Here is a 15811-nt window from a genome sequence, read left to right as displayed (position 1 = left end):
TCATATAATTTTAAGAAAAATAATAATTGACTCTGATGGAAAAGTATTTATGTTTGATGAATAGGACAATAAATCTAACAATGACTTGAACTCCAAATCAAATTAATTGAATATTCTACGTTAATCATCAATCTTTCCTCCTATCAAGCATACATGCTCCCGATTAAAGAACAAAAAAGAAGAAGGCCGATATTCCAATATAGACATCATGTTGTTGTCTTCGATCAGTATATCATAAGAAAGAGGTCGATGGCGGCATTATTAAAAATTGAATCTTATGAAAATATATATATATTATAGATTGATTTGCTCTTGATGTATAATAAATTTTTCATAAGATTTAATTTTGCTAATTGACCACTTTCTCTATGATATATATGATTGAGGATACTAAAATGGTGTTTGTCTATATTAGAATATTGACCCTTTTCCTTCTTATTCTTTACTTGGGACCTTGTATGCTTAGTATAAGAGAAAATTAATGATTGATATGAAACATTGGACTAGTCTAACCCAGTTCGGATTTGAGTTGCATCAGGAGCCTCTTGATCCATATGATATGCTCCCAACGTCAGATGTGAGGGCTTAACTTACACCAAATCCAATGTCGGATGAGGATCCCCAATATAACCACTCTAATACCTAATGACTCTAGAGAATAACATGTATACATACTAGAAAATATTCTTCAAATAATTTATGCTAATATGACAATCGATGATTGAGAGTTAGTTTTTGTGTTGTCTCATCTATATAGCAATTTGGCATCTCTTTTTTTCTACTCTCACAACTTGGTAGCTTACGAAGGGGTGAGATATATTGTCGCTACTAAGAGCACAAGAAATAAGTATTTTTTTAATCCCTCATTACAATATTTGGTGTAGATGGTGATGGACATATCAATCCGGATGGTCATATTTGCAGCAACATTCTCTTATTGCTTTGCTCACCGTAGCTCGATTTAATGAACAACCTATAAAAAAATTATAAATCTAAAATAAAGCTACGATGGCCAAAGCAATAAGAAAATGTAGCTATAAATATAAACATGCGAATATGTCGACTACCATATGCAACAAATAGAGTAGTAAGAAAGTGAAAACACTTGGAAATTGTAATCTTTGCACCAACTCATGTTGGAACTCCATGTCTTAGCAGTAGCCTTGAAAAGAGACTCCACCAATTCCAATGTAGACAAGCTCCACGTTCTACCTTCAATCACATATATCACAAAGAAGACAGTGAGAGCTAGCTAGCTTGTTACTTGAGAGAGAGAGAAATGATAGTGAGAAAGAGGAATGGATTGAGCAAACTTGAGCATTGATACTCTAATTTATAGTCCAAGCCATTGTTAGATTCATTGCATCTAGGGAGTGAAAATATATAGAATATAAGCATATTTTTCCGACAAAAAGTAGATTTGTCTTTGGTGCATAAAATTACTTTTTCTTCCTTTTTTTTTTTCTCATAGCCATATCATAGATCAATTAATGGGCAGAAAACGCATGCATTAATGAAGCATTGGTTTGGTTTTTCTATGGAAAGTGTTGAGTGTACGAAGTCAGTGCATGCACATTAAGATCATGTATATAAACTAGTGAGAGATGCATGCACATAAAGATCATGTACATGTAGATAAGTCTCATCGTGATGAACAAATCATGGTTGCAATTAATTATCGAAAGGAGAGTATTCTGCATATAAAAGACATATTGTGACCTTTATCGTTTGCTCTAAATCTCCGATATTAAGTGTTGACCAATTGATTCTTCCTACGTCCCCCAGTTGTAAGTAATACATGTCTTCGTTCTTCTTTTGCATATTAATATGCAAAAAAAGATATAACTATATCCGTTTAATATATCATATGTCATGAACTTTTTTAATTTTTTTTTCTTTAGATTATAAATTAAAGATCTCTCCATATATCCATAGTCCATCAATCAAAATAGTCATATGAAATATAGTAAGAGAGGAGAAAATAAACCTAGAATTTTTGCATATGGATGTTGTTATTTTCTACGATTGACTGACAGATGTGACTATGGTACATTATCAGATCAAATAGAGGTATTCCATCGATCATAGCATCTAAAGATGCACGGACCTAATTATTGATTTATGTTATTTGATTTCAATCTTAACATTAAATTATTCCATATGATAGTTATTTTTTACCTATACGTATGTCTGTATTTCCCTATTAAGCTTTTTGCATTTTGTTATTTATCATAAAATCCTTAAAATGTAAGTATGATTATCAATCAAGATTGGTGAATAGAGCAAATTTTCCCTTCATTTTGTCATCCCCAACTTAAGGCTATGGCTTGGAAGAATTTTGAGTCTTTCTAATTGTGTAAGGCTGACGACCAGCTTTTGGTGGTATTTCCACTTTTACACTCCTTTTTTCCCCCTTTCTCCTTCGTTATACTCCTTTGCTAATGCGTGGAATTGCTTTAGGACAGTTCATTAGTGGTATTCTCCATTATGCCGATCGATTTGATCCCTCTTCTCTCGGTGTCTTGTCTCTCATGATGTATGTAATTGAAGGCTCTGAATCAGCGATTTCCTTCACCAAAATCATCTTCCTCTTCTTTTCTGCTCTCTATTTGGTAGGTGGGCAAACAAACAACTGGTGTTGGCGTAGCAGAGCTGAGATATGGAGTCAGTGCCCTGAAGGGATCCATCGAGATTCTCCTTTATAGCAGTGCTCTGTGTGCTACGTATGGTAGTCGATACATTCGCATGGTCATAACAAGTATAAAAGCTAACCCTCCTTAATCAGGAAGGAGGGGGACTTCGTACTCAACTCTATCACATTTCACCAAAAGCTAACTTAAGTTTCGGAAGGGTCGAGTCGGGAAATCCCCCTCCCGACCTCGATCTACGTATAGAAACCCAATGACAGAGAAGTAGGCCATTCGTCAAAAGAAAAGACAGGGCTCGAGGGACGAGGCTCTAACCCGACTTGACCCAATGCTCGCCCTCGCCACCCGAGCATCCACGCGGGCAATCTTGTACATCAGGGATTGGACCGAGCAGTGTTGACACCTCGGCCACGACGTAAAGGTTCACTAACAAAATTGATTTATTATATAATTAAATTACTATGTAAACTATATGATGACATAAATAACATCCAATGATGACACATAGTTTCTTATTATAATCATCATCTTATTGAGATAATATAAATTTGCCTAATCATTACATCCCATCCTCGATTGTTCATTTCCTTATTACAATCCGTTCTGTCCAACTCAGTCTGCATAGGTTTCCTGGATGACTTCAACACGTTGATTTAAACCTGCGATCCTCTTCGAGACTTATTTGCTTGTTCGACTGGGCTACAGTGGCAGAGCAGTGAGACGACGAGTGACGTACGTGACCATCCGAGGGTAGTAGCTATCATCTGCACCAAATAAACCACCACAGCAAAGGATGATCCCACCGCAAAAGCACACCTGTAACTTGTTTTGCTTGCAGCACTTCGGTTTGGAAATGGCACAAGTCTTCATGTCAGTGAGAGAAGCCGGAAAACACATTGGATTGATGCGATTGAGAATGACCCTTGTGATCATTCTGTCATCATCAGCCATGCAACAGACGAGAGAGAGGAATGTAGGAACGAAAGAAGGAAGGAAGGAGTTACATGCTTGATTCTTTCTATCACACCATTCCGCTCGCTGTTCCCTTCTCCTTCTTCAAGGTCGACGTTGACGCTCGCCATACTTCTCAGGATCGTGAAAGAGTTTCCCTTCATTTGGCCTTCCTTGGCGAGCTCATCTTCTTGGGTTGAGGTTCGATTCACAAGGTAAATTCATAAAGGTTGAGAGATTGTCGCGAAGGAGGTCTAACCTCAATTTGGGAGAGAGAAACGAGGCCACCACATTCCATGCAACGTAAGAAGTTGCAAGTACGTGTGTCAGCGTCCTTTCGAAGGATATTCGTCTTCAGGAAGGCAATAACTTTCGGCCCGGTCAACAATTATCTCTCTCTCTCTCTCTCTCTCTCTCTCTCTCTCTCTCTCGATTTGAGGTGGCCTCGTTTCTCTCTCCCTAATTGACGTGACCTCGTTCGCTATAGTCTCTCAACCTGTATAAAATTAAAATAACTTATGAATCGAACCTCAACCCAAGAAGACGAGCTCGCCAGGGAAGGGGAAACTCGTTCAGGATCCTGAGAAAGTATGGCGAGCGTCAACCTCGACCTTGAAGAAGGGGGAGAAAACAGTGGGCGGAATGGTTTGATAGAGAGAATCGAGCACGTAACACCTTCCTTCCTTCTTTCGTTCTTTTCCCCGCTTCTTGATTCAGTACATTCCTCTCCCTCGTCTGCTGCATTATCTGGCGATGACATATTGTTTACAAGGATCAATCTCGACCGCATCAATCCATTTGAACCGGCTTCTCTCGCTGCCTTGAAGGGCTGTGTCATTTCCAAACTGAAGTGGTGCAAGCAAAACAAGTTGCAGGTGTGCTTGTACGTTGGGATCATCCTTTACTGTGGTGCTTTATTCGCTACAGATGGTAGCTTCTACGTTCGGATGGTCACGTACGTCGCTCCATGTCTCACTGCTCTGCCGGCTTTAACTCAATTCCATGAACAGTTTAGAGACATCGGCAACAATTTACAGAGACTGGAACAGTTGATCAGAGATTTATCAGCTTCACTTAGATTGCAAGCAGTAGACAAACCACCCTCCTGAGTACTAGTCTTGGATTCTACAATGCCACTCTTAACCCAACGAGCAGCTCTTACGTGACCGGAGTGCGGTCCTCGAAATTGCATCTTTACTAAGGTCAATCAATTGTCATGCCATCTGTTCCCGTCAAAGCATCCATTTCTCTGCCCAAAGGCTGTCGCGCAGTGTAGGGAGAGACGAAGCGAGTGAGGTAACAATGGGCTATATTTATCCTCTTAATTCATCTCTTTTCTTGTCCTACACATAAATATTCCCCAGCTTACTACTTCTCACATCCTTTTTGTCTCAAATCTCCAAGTCTATGTTTTCTTTCCTCCGTGATTCCAAAGTCTAACCCAAAGAGGAATCCGAGAGGTCGAATAAAGCTTCTTCTTATCTTAACTATAACTCTTCTTAGTCATAGCAAACTCCGATGGCCTCTGTCACATAGCGACAGATGATTTAGATCACCACATTTGTTTCTCTGAGAGCAAAACAGATGTTGTTTTTAGATCACCACATTCTCATCTGCTCTATCAAATGTTGGTCGAACTGAAGTATGGTGGGCAGAGCGGTAAGACAGGGTGCTACGTATGTGACCACGCGAATGTATCGGTTACCATCCGTAGTAAACAGCGCACTGCCGAAGAGGAGGATCCCAATGTAAAACCACAGTCGAAGCTTGTTTTCTTCGCACCATTTCATGTTGGCAATTGCAGATTGCTTCATGGCGCTCCATATCTCAGCTCTGCTACGCCAACACCAGTTGTTGTTCCCGTTCACCAGTAGATGAGCTCCCAAATAGAGAGCAGAGCAGAGTAGGAAGGAGAATCCGGTATAGGAAACCGCTGATTCAGAGCCTGCAATTACATACATCATGAGAGTGCAATCGATTTGCTCCCTCTGCTCCACTACGCCAATCGATTTGTTCCCTCTGCTCTCCCTGTCCTGTTTCTTGTGATGAATGTAGTTGCAGGCGCTGAATCAGCGGTTTCCTATACCGGATTCTCCGTCCTATTATGCTCTGCTCTCTATTTGGGAGCTCATCTACTGGTGAACGGGAACGACAACTGGTGTTAGCGTAGCAGAGCTGAGATATGGAGCGCCATGAAGCAATCTTGCCAACATGAAATGGTTCGAAGAAAACAAGCTTCGACTGTGGTTTTATATTGGGATCCTCCTCTACGGCAATGCGCTGTTTACTACGGATGGTAGCCGATACATTCGCGTGGTCACATACGTAGCACCACCGTGCTTCAGCTCAACGAACCGATCATATATCTTGAACATATGAGAATCCTTAGGAATGATATACGGAGATTGGAACATATGATTGAAGAACTCTCAATGGCAGGTGATAGAGCAGCAAGGGTCGCAGGGGTCACCGTGCGTGTGGAAGCCATTCAACAAGTCTAATCCAAATGGAATTGGGTACAACGATTTGTAAAGTAACAAAGAAATAAAGACATGAATGATTTTAGTGATTTAATTTCTTGATACAAAATTGTTTCTTTTCTATAAATCATAGTATCACGGAAATGCTTTAAAGATTGGGGAAGAGAACACAAAAGTAATAAGGCCTTATCCTCATCATCAATTTTTTTATATCTATATTCTTCAAATCTATAACCAATGAATCAAATTTATCCAGATGTGAGAGTATAGATGTACCTTTAGTCATCCGAAGCATATACAAACTCTGTTAAGTAGAGACGATTCTCTACTGTCCTCTTCATATATAAAGCTTTAAGTTTGTCCCTCTCCGTAGCTATCTCCCTGTAGTTTGTCCCTCTCCGTAGCTATCTCCCTGTAGTGCCAAATCAACTCTGTCTTGAACACCTCCATCTTGAGTTGCCAGATGTTGAAATTAGTAATTTTGACAACCCAACAAAGATATTTACGTGGTTCGATCAAGACATATATCCACGGACAAAAGAGGAGCAAATCACTACTATAAAAGAGAGACTATTACAAATGAAGATATTCCTAGGCCATAAAACACCGAAAATTACTGAACAAGAAAAGCCTAAAGCAAACAATTAGGTTTTCTTATGGTGCATCTAACTTCTAAACCCATACCCTTATTTATAGTTCCAATATGAAATAACAAGTTTGATTTTCTCGATGTGGGACTATGGGACTTGCCAAACTAACAGTTGCCACCAGGGCAAAAACTGGTATAACGATCTAGAAGCGTAATGGTATCATGCAAAGCATCAAGATTCGCCTTTCTCAATTCATCCTCCACATTCTTTTCTATAGTAACTGTGAGCGACTATAGCTAAATATAAAGTCCGCCGACTAACGACGTATCAGCGAAAACTGTCGCGGTGAGAAAGATGTGGTTGCTGGCCGCGGAGCCTCGCTTGGGAATGTGGCTGCAGCGGCGGTGGTCGGTCGCTGGTTTCATGGGTGCCGTCTTCGAAGGCCACTTCTACGCCCCCGACAAGTTCAAGTCCACTGATACCTCCTCTACGGCAATGCGCTGTTTACTACAGATGGTAGCCGATACATTCGCGTGGTCAAATACATAGCACCACCGTGCTTCAGCTCAACGAACCGATCATATATCTTGAACATATGAGAATCCTTAGGAATGATATACGGAGATTGGAACATATGATTGAAGAACTCTCAATGGCAGGTGATAGAGCAGCAAGGGTCGCAGGGGTCACCGTGCGTGTGGAAGCCATTCAACAAGTCTAATCCAAATGGAATTGGGTACAACGATTTGTAAAGTAACAAAGAAATAAAGACATGAATGATTTTAGTGATTTAATTTCTTGATACGAAATTGTTTCTTTTCTATAAATCATAGTATCACGGAAATGCTTTAAAGATTGGGGAAGAGAACACAAAAGTAATAAGGCCTTATCCTCATCATCAATTTTTTTATATCTATATTCTTCAAATCTATAACCAATGAATCAAATTTATCCAGATGTGAGAGTATAGATGTACCTTTAGTCATCCGAAGCATATACAAACTCTGTTAAGTAGAGACGATTCTCTACTGTCCTCTTCGTATATAAAGCTTTAAGTTTGTCCCTCTCCGTAGCTATCTCCCTATAGTGCCAAATCAACTCTGTCTTGAACCAGAATGACCTCCATCTTGAGTTGCCAGATGCTGAAATTAGTAATTTTGACAACCCAACAAAGATATTTACGTGGTTCGATCAATTGACATATATCCACGGACAAAAGAGGAGCAAATCACTACTATAAAAGAGAGACTATTACAAATGAAGATATTCCTAGGCCATAAAACACCGAAAATTACTGAACAAGAAAAGCCTAAAGCAAACAATTAGGTTTTCTTATGGTGCATCTGACTTCTAAACCCATACCCTTATTTATAGTTCCAATATGAGATAACAAGTTTGATTTTCTCGATGTAGGACTATGGGACTTGCCAAACTAACAGTTGCCACCAGGGCAAAAACTGGTATAAGGATCTAGAAGCGTAATGGTATCATGCAAAGCATCAAGATTCGCCTTTCTCAATTCATCCTCCACATTCTTTTCTATAGTAACTGTGAGCGACTGTAGCTAAATATAAAGTCCGCCGACTAATGACGTATCAGCGAAAACTGTCGCGGTGAGAAAGATGTGGTTGCTGGCCGCGGAGCCTCGCTTGGGAATGTGGCTGCAGCGGCGGTGGTCGGTCGCTGGCTTCATGGGCGCCGTCTTCGAAGGCCGCTTCTACGCCCCGACAAGTTCAAGTCCACTGATACCAAGCCCAGCCACGCCGAGCTCTTCGGCAAGATCCTATGTGCCTTGCAAAGCCTCGTCGTCTCCGCCGCTCGACGTTTCGTGCCCAGACTCACTCGATCGACCCAAAGAACCCATTAGGACATACATGAATTTACGAATCTAACCTTGAAAAAATATTAATTTTAGATTTTACTAATGTTAGAAGAACAATTTCTCTATAAAAGTCACTCATTTGAGCTTAGTAAGCTTACCTCGAGAAAAAAAATATTTATTTTAGGTTACACTAATGTAAGAAGAACGATTTTAGTACAAAAAAAAGTCTCATTTTATTTTTTTTAATAACACCCCTAATAAAAATACCTAAATTATTTTTTAAAATATTAATTGTAATTTTTTTATTCAATATGATATTTTGGTTGTAACATTGTCTTAGTCATCACAATAAAAATAAATAAATTATATTAAAATATATTATAAATGAGTTCAATGTGATTAAAATGTATTGAAAATCATTTTATATATTATAGTAGGATTCAAATAGGGTTTTATAATAATTTTAAAGTAATATCAACTAAATAGAAATAAAAAAATTAACTTATTATAATGTTTTGACTATCACAATAAAATCATTATAAAACCTATTTGAAAATGCTATTAAATGATTCAAATGAATTCCTAACCTCAATCAGATTAATTACAAACTTAAAAATATAATACTGTAATAATATGCAAGTAATGACAATCAAGGCATAATATGATATCATTAAGAATATTTTAATTAAAAACACTATAAATGAGCAAAATGAAAACACTGTAACAGTTCAAAACTAGTAAAAATTGGATGAAAATTTTTGTTCAAAAGAGTTGGTGAGGGATATTTTAGATTTTTTTGAATTATGAGAAGCAACTTAATATTTAGAGTTTTTTTACTATTTTTAAAATATAAAAAAAATACTTTAAAAATATTTATAGCTCCCTAATTTTGATTTTTTTTTTCTTTCCCTATAGCTCTTGTGATCATCGCCTACCTACCATATCGTTGTCGATAATCACCCCCTAACTCGTGCTCTTATCGCAACATTAAAAAAGAATGAAATGTCAAATATTCCGATGAAGATGGAATTATAAAAATTATTATGAAGCCATCGATTTACACTTGTACAAAGATTATTTAGTCAAATAAAAAATTAAATAGAGGAAGTATGACAAAGATAAATCATAATTGAATTATACTCTAAGAGGATTATTTGAGATAAGAGATGAAACTTTAGTTTAGGATTAATTATCTTTGATTTGGCCCTGAGGTAACTACAACTAGGATTTCAGAGTTCAGGTTGCATGAGTCTTTTTCATATAAATAAGAGTGGATGATAGGTTAGGAATCTTTGTCATCAACTTCAACTAGGATTAGAAATCTTGAATAGATTAGAAATTTTGGAAATGACTAACAGAGATTGAAAATTTTGATCGAAGAAGTCTCTCTCAACGAGGATCGCAAGTTTAAAAACGACGTGTCGAGGTTATCCAGGAAGCCCATACAGATCGAGTTGAACTGAACAGATTATAACGGTCGACGATGGGATATTACGATTAAGAAAATTTATATTCTATAAATAGATACATATCATATTATATCAAAAAGACGTCCGGGAACGAACAGCAGGTTACGGAGGCCATAGATGAGCTAACTAGTCAATAATTCCATTTTGAATTACGAATCAAAATACTTAAGTGAAAACTAATAAAATACTCATCGGATCTATATAAATCAATCGTAACGTTATCAGCAAGCAAGGAAGTGGCCGACCTGGTTGGTGCTGTCCACCAGGTGAGCTGCCTTGCCGAAGAAGGCGTGCACGCCGGTGGCAATGACGATGGCCTCAATCTCGCCTTGCTTGCAGGTTGAACCGGAGTACACCTCGTTCCCAGGATTCTTCGTGACGGGAAGGCATTCTCCGGTGAGTGCAGACTGATCGATATATATTTCCCCGAGTCGATCCGATCCCCGTCCTTTTGGTTTCCCTTCAAGAATGGCGGAAGACGGCGCTCCGGCTGACGTCGATGATCCTGCAAAGTCGTTCAACAGATGCAGCGAGGTGGCGGCGGCGCCGAGGGGTCGTCGCCCGGCTGTGGAGAGGGATCTTTGGGGACGACGACGACTTCCAGAAAAGGTTGGAGCACCTTTCCAAGGAAGAGGAGTTGGTCCTCGCGAGGTTGAAGAGAAGGGTTGATCGATCTTCAACGGGTCTAATAGAATGATTCCAGAGTTGAAGATGAGAGGTTGCTTGATGATTCCGGAGCAGAGGATGGTTCGGGAGCATAGGATTTGGTGACGCGGTGCCGTGTCGACGTTAGAGCCGGCCCCAAGAAATTTAGCAAAAGATAATTTTGGAAAACAAATATATCCACAGACGAAAGAAAGCAAATCACTATTATAAAAGATGAACTATTACAAATGAAAATATTCTTAGGCCATAAAACATCGAAAATTACTGAACAAGAAAAACCTAAAGCAAACAATTAGGTTTTCTTGTGGTGCATCTGACTTCAAAGCTCAGACCCTTATTTATAGTTCCAATAGGAGATAACAAGTCTGATTTTCTCGATATATGACTATGAGATTTGCCAAACTAACAGTTGCCACTAGGGCAAAAACTAGTATAACGATCTAGAAGCGTAATGGGATCATGCAAAGCATCAAGATTCGCCTTTCTCCATTCATCCTTCACATTCTTTTCTGTAGTAATCGTGAGCGACTATAGCTAAATATAAAGTCTGCCAATTGGCGGCAGATCAGCGAAAACAGCGACGGTGGTCGGTCGCTGGCCGGAAGCAGGGGCGAAGCCTCGCTCTTCTCACTGCTCTGATATCATGATAGAATGAAACGAAGAGGAAGATATAAAGGTAAAAGACTCACATCAATTAGAGGATATCTCATCTGCTATGCAGTTGAGAAAATCTCTCTGTTATCACTTCTTATCGTAACTATTAACTCTTCTTGTAGCAAACTCCAATGGCCTCTGTCACATAGCTACAGATGATTTAGATCACCACATTTGTTTCTCTGAGAGCAAAACAGATGTTGTTTTTAGATCACCACATTCTCATCTGCTCTATCAAAAAACAAAAAGACATTCAAACCGAATAAATTAGGACAGTATTCATTCTATGAGATTTACATATTCAAAATTTATTCCCATGCTTTAGGGGGTCGATTTTGGATTTTTGATGAATCAAAAAGGAAGAAAAATAATGTGGCTGTTAAATGAGCAATATCTTACTAATTTATTATTTGTTATAATATAATTTAGTGATCATATGATTTATACAAGAAAATAAATATGTGGACAAATATAATTTTGCCCAATTTCTCTATACAATTTTGCACTTTGCACTTCACATAGAGACCAAACACTAAGTTTTTGTGTTTTTGCTCATTACTTAATTTCTCATATAATTTTAAGAAAAATAATAATTGACTCTGATGGAAAAGTATTTATGTTTGATGAATAGGATAATAAATCTAACAATGACTTGAACTCTAAATAAAATTAGTTGAATATTATACGTTAATCATCAATCTTTCCTCCTATCAAGCATACATGCACCCGATTAAAGAACAAAAAAGAAGAGGATCGATATTCCAATATAGACATCAGGTTGTTGTCTTCGATCATGTATATCATAAGAAAGAGGTCGATGGCGGCATTATTAAAAATTGAATCTTATGAAAATATATATATATATATTATAGATTGATTTGCTCTTGATGTATAATAAATTTTTCATAAGATTTAATTTTGCTAATTGACCACTTTCTCTATGATATATATGATTGAGGATATTAAAATGGTGTTTGTCTATATTAGAATATTGACCCTTTTCCTTCTTGTTCTTTACTTGGGACTTTGTATGCTTAGTATAAGAGAAAATTAATGATTGATGGGAAACATTGGACTAGTCTAACCCAATTCGGATTTGACTTGCAACAGGAGCCTCTTGATCCATATGATATGCTCCCAACGTTAGATATGAGGGCTCAACCTACATCAAGTCCAATGTCGGATGAGGATCCCCAATATAACCACTCTAATACCTAATGACCCGAGAGAATAACATGTATACATACTAGAAAATGTTCTTCGATGATTGAGAGTTAGTTTTTGTGTTGTCTCATCTATATAGCAATTTGGCATCTCTTTTTTTCTACTCTCACAACTTGGTAGCTTAATATATTGTCGCTACGAAGAGCACAAGCAATAAGTACTTTTTCAATCCCTCATTACAATATTTGGTGTAGATGGTGATGGACATATCAATCCGGATGGTCATATTTGCAGCAACATTCTCTTATTGCTTTGCTTACCATAGCTCGATTTAATGAACAACCTATAAAAGAATTATAAATCTAAAACAAAGCTACGGTGGCCAAAGCAATAAGAAAATGCAGCTATAAATATAAACATGCGAATATGTCGACTACCATATGCAACAAATAGAGGAGTAAGAAAGTGAAAACAGTTAGGAAATTGTAATCTTTGCACCAACTCATGTTGGAACTCCATGTCTTAGCCATAGTCTTGTTGGAACTCCATGTCTTAGCCATAGTCTTGAAAAGAGACTCCACCAAATCCCAATGTAGACAAGCTCCATATTCTACCTTCAATCACATGTATCACAAAGAAGACAGTGAGAGAAGCTAGCTAACTTGTTACGAGAGAGAGAGAGAGATGATAGTGAGAAAGAGGAATGGTTTGAGCAAACTTGAGCATTGATACTCTGATTTATAGTCCAAGCCATTGTTAGATTCATTGCATCTAGAGAGTGAAAATATATAGAATATAAGCATATTTTTCCTACAAAGAGTAGATTTGTCTTTGGTGCATAAAATTACTTTTTCTTCTTTTTCTTTTCCTCATAGCCATATCATAGATCAATTAATGAGCAGAAAACACGTGCATAAATGAAGCATTGGTTTGGTTTTTCTATGGAAAGTGTTGAGTGTACGAAGTCAGTGCATGCACATTAAGATCATGTATATAAACTAGTGAGAGATGCATGCACATAAAGATCATGTACATGTAGATAAGTCTCATCGTGATGAGCAAATCACTTATGCATAAAGTCCTTAAAATTGAAGTATGCTTATCAATCAAGATTCATATATAGAGCAAATTTTCCCTTCATTTTGCCATCCCCAACTTAAGGCTATGGCTTGGAAGAACTTTTGGGTCTTTCTAATCGTGTAAGGCTGACAACCAGCTTTTGGTGGTATTTCCACTCTTACACTCCTTTTTTCCCCTTTCTCCTTCGTTATACTCATTTGCTAATGCGTGGAATTGCTTTAGGACAGTTCATTAGTGGCATTCTCCATTATGCCGATCGATTTGATCCCTCTTCTCTCGTTGTCTTGTCTCTCATGATGTATGTAATTAAAGGCTCTGAATCAGCGATTTCCTTCACCAAAATCATCATCTTCCTCTTCTTTTCTGCTCTCTATTTGGTAGCTCATCGGCAAACAAACAACTGGTGTTGGCGTAGCAGAGCTGAGATATGGAGTGAGTGCCCTGAAGGGATCCATCGAGATTCATTCTCCTTTATAGCAGTGCTCTGTGTGCTACATATGGTAGCCGATACATTCGCATGGTCATAACAAGTTAGTGTCACCTATTGTTCATATCGATTAGACTACCTTTTCACGACCGAAGGTAGGGGTGTTCAAATCGAATCAAATCATATTTTCAATTCGATTTGTTTAAAGTAAGATAATCGGAACAAAAATTAAACTTAATTGATATGTTTTAAATTAAAATTTGATAGGGCATATTTTGGTATTACCACGTGTACCCACGTAAACAGACACGATGTGAAACCTCAAGTACGATGTGGCGCGCAGCACACGTGGTGGGCAAACGCTTGTCGCCCCCCTTCATACAAACGATATCATCACGGTACAATCGTCCTGGAAAGCTTGGGGCGATGCCGCGTGGCGCCGATCCATGCAGGTTGGTCGGCGCTCGTTCATAAGCTAAAGTCGGACGCAGTTAATTGACCCCATACGACCAACTCATCATCGCAAGTATAAAAGCTAACCCTCCTTAATCAGGAAGGAGGGGGACTTCGAACACTCAACTCTATCTAATTTGACCAAAAGCTAACTTAAGTTTCGGAGGGATCGAGTCAGGAAATCCCTCTCCCGACCCTGACCTACGTGCAAAAACTTAACAACAAAAGAAGTAGACCATTCACCGCTCGAACCCAACCAGACGCATTCTTCCTAAACTCTCTTCCTTCTCTTTCCTTTTCTCCAACAGCCGCAACCGCCAACTCATCTTCCTTTACTTCTCTGCTTCTCCCTTCTCTCCCCCGCTTTCTTTCTTCTCCTTTCTTTCCTTCTTCTCCCTTCCTTCCCTTCTCCACCGCAGCCCGCAGTCCTTTCTTCCCTCTCCTTCCTCCTCTGCTGTCTCCCTACTCCTTCCTCATTCTCTCTCTCTCTCTCTCTCTCTCTGCCTCCTCTTCTTCCTCTCTTTCCCCTCTCCTCCACCGACGCACCTCCTCCTGCGAGTGGTGGTGGGGAAGACACAGCTACGTTGGGGGAGGGTTGGGGAAGACACGGCCTCTGTTTGCTTATTTATGATGGGAGAAAATATCACAAATATCTTTTCTAGACCCTCCCTCCTTTTGCCTATAAATAAGCAAAGGCTCCATGTATTTAACAACGTATTTTGAATACAATTTCATCAATGATAATAGCCTTGCGGGAGACAAAGAGGACTAGCTCGTTGCAAGGATCGAAGGCGACAGAAGTATTATGGGATATAGGAGGCGAGCTTCATCGGCTTAGTCGTGACTTTGGTGGGAACATGAAATCTTGGCCAGATTTGAAGGCGAAGTATCCCTTTTGCTCAAAGGATCGAGGGAAGGAGAGGCGTGCTTTTGAGCTCGGAGGGATGGATCTACGTTTCCAAGTATTATTATGGGTTAGGTTACATCGAAAAGGAAGGAAATCAAGTTGCGATCGATGCGCTTGCAAATATTGAGGTCAAATAGCAGTCAGTATACATGTATACTAAGGTAACTTATCATTTAACTGTCATGCACTTAATAACAGTTGCATTTTCCATAAACTAAATCATACTTAGCAGTATTATCATTTAACTGCGATGCACTTAATAACAGTTGCATTTTCCATAAACTAAATCATACTTAGCAGTGTTTATTTCTTTGTTACGATTTGTTGTACTCAATTCCACGTCATTAGCGCTTTTTGACTGCTGCTTCTCATTTTTTGTTGTTATATAAATATAAATTAGACAGGTCGATTTTCCCGGTTCATATGACGACGAACCGGGAAATTAGGTTTAATCATCATCTTCTTTAACAGTCACAGTTGCATTTTCTATAAACTAAATC

The sequence above is a fragment of the Musa acuminata genome, chromosome BXJ2-10 (genome assembly GCF_036884655.1).
Source record: "Musa acuminata AAA Group cultivar baxijiao chromosome BXJ2-10, Cavendish_Baxijiao_AAA, whole genome shotgun sequence".
NCBI lineage: Eukaryota > Viridiplantae > Streptophyta > Magnoliopsida > Zingiberales > Musaceae > Musa > Musa acuminata.
Note: the sequence above shows the minus strand (reverse complement) of the source record.